The sequence below is a fragment of the Euphorbia lathyris genome, chromosome 2 (assembly GCF_963576675.1).
Source record: "Euphorbia lathyris chromosome 2, ddEupLath1.1, whole genome shotgun sequence".
NCBI lineage: Eukaryota > Viridiplantae > Streptophyta > Magnoliopsida > Malpighiales > Euphorbiaceae > Euphorbia > Euphorbia lathyris.
This window is the reverse complement of record NC_088911.1, coordinates 17,737,435-17,743,725: the sequence shown is the minus strand read 5'-3', so window position 1 is coordinate 17,743,725 and position 6,291 is coordinate 17,737,435. Positions and strand designations below refer to the sequence as shown.

Genomic DNA, 6,291 nt, shown 5'->3' with positions numbered 1-6,291 from the left:
GACACACTAGATAAGTTCCACATGTCAAATCTGTCTACAGATTTAGATTATATAGTATAGATTGTTTTTTTTCCAGTAATTTCAAAATAGGTATGTTAATGAAATGTCTTTAATCTTGAAAGAATATTCAAATATTTTTTAGTCAAACACTTATAAAATCCGTGATAAAGATTTAAATTACATGAAACACATATGATGTAACATGAGTGTATGTATTTGTGCTTTGTGACATTAAGTTTCGTTTAATAAGAGTCTCGTATCTCAAAAGGTTATAAGTTAAATACTGAAACTAAAAGATTAAGAATCAAATTCATAAATGTTGTTAAAGTGGAGGGTCAAAGATGACTTTTTTCACTCTCTTTTTCTACAATTCTTAATATTTTTAGATAAGTTATAAAATTACTCATCTCATTACCAAAAAAAAGTAATTTTACGATTTAATGTCATAAGTAATAGACACAATGTTAATAATTTACATCAATTTCAAATAGGACTAATTACAAATCTAGCCCAATTAAAAGGGTCCATTTACATATCTAACCCACTTTGCTTCAATATCACCAAATTAGACACTTTCATCCACTTTGGACAAAAATACCCATATTTCTATTCGATCCATTCTTCTTCTTCGATCGATTCTTCTTCTTCTTTCTTCTTTGATCGAATCTTCATCTTCGTTCGATTCTTCTTCTTCTTCTTTCTTCTTCGATTGGTTGTTCTTCTTCTTCGGTTCATGTTCTTCAATTTCTGATACCAATCGTTAGTGATTATTGAAGTATTATGTTCAATTTCCCGTAGAAATGGTATGTTTTTAGCTTATATACATGTTTTTCTTGCTAGTCTTGCCTCTTTCTTCATCTGTAATGGTATTGTTTCAATTTCTTCTATTTTCCACCATTTTCCGTCAATTTCCTCCATTGTTGTCGCATTTATGACGAATTTTGTCGCATTTCGTCACAAATGCGACACCACTTCACAAATGAAAAAATCGCTGTCGCATTTTGTCGCAAATGCGACAACTGCTGTCGCATTTTATCGCAATTGCGACAACTACTGTCGCATTTTGTCGCTAATGCAACAAAAACTGTCGCATTTTGTCGCTAATGCAACAAAAACTGTCGCATTTCGTCGCAAATGCGACAACTTGCTGTCGCAAATGCGACAACCGTTGTCCCAAATGCGACAAATCTTGTCGCATTTGCGACGAATTCGTCACAAATGCGACATCACAACAGTTCAATTGTTAGATTTTTTTTCTTTCTTATTTTTTAAGATTTCCTTCCTAATCCTCTTCCGCAAACACTAGTTCTTCAAAGGTTGAACGAAACAAAATCTCTTCTCTCTATAAACCACCATCTTTTCGCCCGTTTGGGATGACGAGAAAGACGTTCAGAATCTGAGAAAGAAGATGAATTGAAATAAGGGTATTCTTGTCCAAAGTGGATGAAAGTGTCTAATTTGGTGATATTGAAGCAAAGTGGGTTAGATATGTAAATGGACCCTTTTAGTTGGGCTAGATTTGTAATTAGCCCTTTCAATATCATTAAAAAAATCAAATTCTTTATTCACATGTTCTACACTACTCGCATATCAATTGATTTAGAAAATAATTATTTTTTCAGCAATTTAAAAATAGGAATGCTAAGGAACAATGATAAAACTATGACCCAAATATGTAGATTTTTTTTTCATATAACGTCAAGAATATTTTTTTAAAATTAGAAATCCTTCTTTTTTCCAATTTAATTAAACCCCCTAAATACCACATTATCAATTACGGTCTGCGACCGTGAGTCAGATGGCTCAAAAGCAACTCCGGTCTGCGACCGTGAGTCAGATGGCTCAAAAGCAACTCCGGTCTGCGACCGTGAGTCAGATGGCTCAAAAGCAACTCCGGTCTGCGACCGTGAGTCAGATGGCTCAAAAGCAACTCCGGTTTGCGACCGAGAGTCAAATGGCTCAAAAGCAACTCCGGTCTGCGACCGAGAGTCAAATGGCTCAAAAGCAACTCCGGTCTGCGACCGAGAGTCAAATGGCTCAAAAGCAACTCCGGTCTGCGACCGTGAGTCAAATGGCTAAAAAGCAACTTCGGTCTGCGACCGTGAGTCAAATGGCAAAAAAGCAACTTCGGTCTGCGACCGAGAGTCGAATGGCTCAAAAGCAACTCTGGTCTGCGACCGTGAGTCAAATGGCTAAAAAGCGGGTTCTGTTTCTGGATTTTCTTACCACACTGTTGTCTGTATTTTCTCACTGGAGTTATCATCTCGACGATTCAATGGGCACACGTCTTAGTCCGAAATGACATAGACTACTGATTGTTTTCCTATTGACCGTCGTCTGTATTTTGACTGGTGTCACTGTTCTGTAAAAATTAGTTGTTGTCTGGAATTGATGTTTTGACAATGTTAGTCACTGTCTGGGAGAAATACAGGCTGAAACGGACTGCAAATCGGAGGTCTGTGCACCTGGTAATTAATTATTTACTTTTTACCTTTATGTCAAATCGTACTTTTTTCACTATTTACGGGAATGTCATTCCCTTTTCCTATATAAGGTGGTGGGGTTTCATTTCAACCCCACACCTTCTCTCTCCTCTTTCTCTCACTAGACTTCAATTTGGATTATTCTCGGGATGGATTTAGACGAATGGGATGGCACTAGAGGCATGGACGAGGTTTATGTAAACCTGGATAGAGTGGATACCTTCCACGACCCTACAACACACTTGAGCAGGACACGCTGCAACGAGGTAAGTGGTTTCTCACTTTTATTTGATTTGAATTCTAGGATTTAGCACTCATATACGAACATGATTTGCATGCTAACTCTTAGACTGCCTTAGAGGACTTTAGCTAGAAAACGTGAATTCCTTTATTTACACGTAACACCTGTTTGTTTTTGTAAGAATGCGCGCTATATGCATGTGAATAGTACACTACGAATTTATGCATGTTAACAGTAAAAACGATGTGAATAGTAAAAACGTGAATAGTGACAACGTGAATAGTAAAAACTTAGCTAATGCACGTGAGTAGTAGAACATGAATAGTGCACGTGAATAGTGACAACGTGAATAGTAAAAACTTAGCTAATGCACGTGAATAGTGAAAATGACGTGAATAGTAAAAACTTAGCTAATGCACGTGAATAGTAAAAACGTAGCTAATGCACGTGAATAGTGAAAACTTAGATAATGAACGTGAATAGTAAAAATGTGAATAGTGCACGTGAATAGTAAAAACTTAGCTAATGCACGTGAATAGTAAAAACTTACCTAATGCACGTTAACGTACGTGAATAGTAAAACCTAATCTACGCTCCTCGTCGCCGCAGACGAGAGTGGATCAAAGAATTGACTCAACCTTACGTGAAGGACCCTACATGAGAGATTTTTGCAGAAAATTGGTCCTAACTGACCGGATGTCTCTAGGTTAGAAAATGAAAGAATACCTAGTCTTAACGCGTTCTTTTCAATTGCATGCTTTAGGAGTTGTATTTAAATTTTCTTATCTTGTTCCTTTTTAGTTCATTGAGATTTCGGGGACCACCGCCGAGATTCACTCATGGTACGATAGGCTAGGCGCCGCGGCGAGAGCCCGCGTGCGCGAGTTGGGCTTCGAGCCCTTTATTGCAGCGCTGCCCCGCACCAACGGGGTATGCGATCCTTTTGGCCTACGGGCCTTATGCGAGCGGTGGGTTGACTCGACCCACACCTTCCACCTTTCCTTTGGGGAGATGACCATCTCGCCTCGAGATTTTTCGCTGTTGACAGGATTGCGAGGGAGCAACACTCCCGTCCCTTTCCACTTTGGTATGATGCGACCACGAGTCGACCCTGCTAGGCTTGCTACCTTGATTGGACCGGGAGTTCGTCTATGCGCCAAGTCTACTCCGGTGAAGTTTGTCTCTACCGCGAGCCTCTTGAGTAGACGTGATTTCTGCGAGAGTGACGCTACCGACCTGGCGGTTCGTAGTTTCTTAGTATATGCTCTGAGTGAGACGATTTTCCGCACGAAGGGCGGGAAGGTACACGCAGGTCTCATTCAGGCACTTAGCGATCTGGATACAGCGGCTTCTTATGATTAGACAGGGGCAGGCTTAGCCTTTCTTTACAAGTTCTTGGATCTGACTTGCCGGAAGCGCAAGGACTTCGGCGGTTATACCTTTGCCCTGCTGGTACGTGACGCCTTCTTGACTTATCCGTCTTATCTTTTTCGCATTTTTCACACTCCTAGTCCTTGTTTTTACCGCAGGTGTGGGCATACGAGAGACACATCCTCCCTAGCCGGTCTCGACCTCGACCGAGAGTGCCGAGGCCGCCATTTATGACTCGATGGAGGGACTTCGACTTGAGCGCTGAGAGGAGTCGGACAGTGTCGCGGCTTCTGGATCGGATCGACTCGCTGACCCTGAGTCAGGTAGATTTTGCCCCATCGTGCCAGATTTTGGTTTGAGCCTTTCTGACTTTCTCTTTATGTATTTTGCTTTAGATTCAGTTCAGGTGGGATGACCTCGACTTCGGCCCTGAGTATGCATACGTGTCGATGATCCAGGAGCAGCAGTGTGTGCTCACCGGCCCCTGCGTGCGGGCGTGGTATCTAGGGGATCGAGGCATTACCGGGGTTAGAGACGCTCATTGGACACCGGGTGAGATCCCCATCTCTATGTTCGCGGTACGGACCCTGCCTTTATCGGTCATTCGTCGGGACCTGACCCGTAGGTATGTTGGTAGAGCGGTGTGGATTCACGCCGGGGGCCGCGAACCTTACTTGTCTACTTTACTGAGCGCGAGGGATGCCCCGGCGACAGCGATGGAGGTAGATCCGGTGACGGACGTGTTTTCGAGAGAGGCTGTCGCGGCAGTCTTCGGTCAGGAGGAGGTTCCGGTAAGTGATTCCGTTCCCCCTTCATTTTATTCACGATATGCTCGGAGGTTTTATTGTGTGTTTTTTTTTGCAGGAGGGATCTTGGAGGAGTGCCCACTTATCTGATTTTTTTGATGGCACTCAGACTCAGACACCAGCGCGCGAGCAGCCGTACTTCGTCGGCGAGTCCTCCAGCGCAGCCCGACCGGAGAGATCGTCCATAGGCGTGCCTATACCAGGCTACGGGAGGGATTATGCTACGATCCGCTATGACGAGTCTGGGACACCTTATGCGGGATTTGAGGCGGCCCCTCCTATCTTCTCCTCGAGGGTCCCGTTTGATCCCTCGGACGCTTCACTGACCACTAGGGAGACCTGTACAGACTACGTGGATCTATCCGGCTTCCTATGAGATTGCCTCAACTTGCGCTGCACCGACCACCTGGTATGTATTATTACTGTACTTTAGTGTAGTGAAATGTATGCATGTACGTATGATTTATGTTTTTGCCTATGCTGCCTCTTATCTGTTTTTTTTTTCTCTTTTTTTTTTGTAGAGTGATCTTCATGCCCATGAGCGGAGACAGAGTGAGCTAGTGTGGGAAGCTGATGCCCGAGTTGGTCATGTGTATCAAGAGAGGAACGACCACTGGTCGGGGGTGATGCGACGGGAGACTGAGGGTCGCCTTCCCATCGAGGAGAGGGCGCGTGATGAGTCGATCAGACGCCTTGCTGCAGAGGAGAGAGCACGAGCTGCTGATGAGAGAGCACGAGTTTCTGATGAGAGAGCGCGAGCTTCTGATGAGAGAGTGCGTGCTGCCGAGGAGACACTATTTGCGGAGCGGGCATCTCACCTGAGAGATTTTGAGAACTATTGGGACTTCCCTCCGTATTAGGCTCGTAGCTTTCATTGTTGCTTTGTAGCTTTTATTAGGGTTTCTCCGATGTATAGCTGATGTATAGGGAGTGGGGTGGATAGTAGGTAGGCTTTTTGTGAAAAGTAGGATAGGAAATGTATAACTCGTGATTCATATTACCATGCATTCAGTAGATTATGATGATTCCAATCATTCTCGTCAAATATATTCATGCCTTTATTTATTTACAAACAACAGAAATACTTAGTCTCTTATACATTGTTTTTGTAATTGCTCAAGTCATAACTATTGTTACCAGGACCCGCCTTTCGGTTTTCGGATCCCGGCGATTTTTCTCCTCCCCTTTTACTATCCCGGAATTTTTAAATGAGTGCCCTTTCGGGTTTTCACCCATTGGGATGTCCCTTATTGTTGCATAGGTCGCCCTTTGCTGGTTTTCAACCTATCGGGAATTTTTCTTTATTTTTCTTTTTTTCTTTTTTTTACAAAAAGTATTTCTTAAGCCTATCCAGATTGGTAGGTTCGGAGGATTCCATGCCGTCCATTGT

The 6,291-nt window shown here is 43.0% G+C and overlaps 1 long non-coding RNA gene across 1 annotated transcript; it reads left to right on the top strand.

The window, feature by feature from the left end:
• Window positions 1-2,430: 2,430 nt before the first annotated feature.
• Window positions 2,431-3,718, top strand: LOC136217670 (uncharacterized). Its single transcript, XR_010683523.1, has 3 exons — window positions 2,431-2,468; window positions 2,662-2,749; window positions 3,526-3,718. It is a non-coding gene; the product is annotated as an uncharacterized lncRNA (long non-coding RNA).
• The last annotated feature ends 2,573 nt before the right edge of the window (window positions 3,719-6,291 follow it).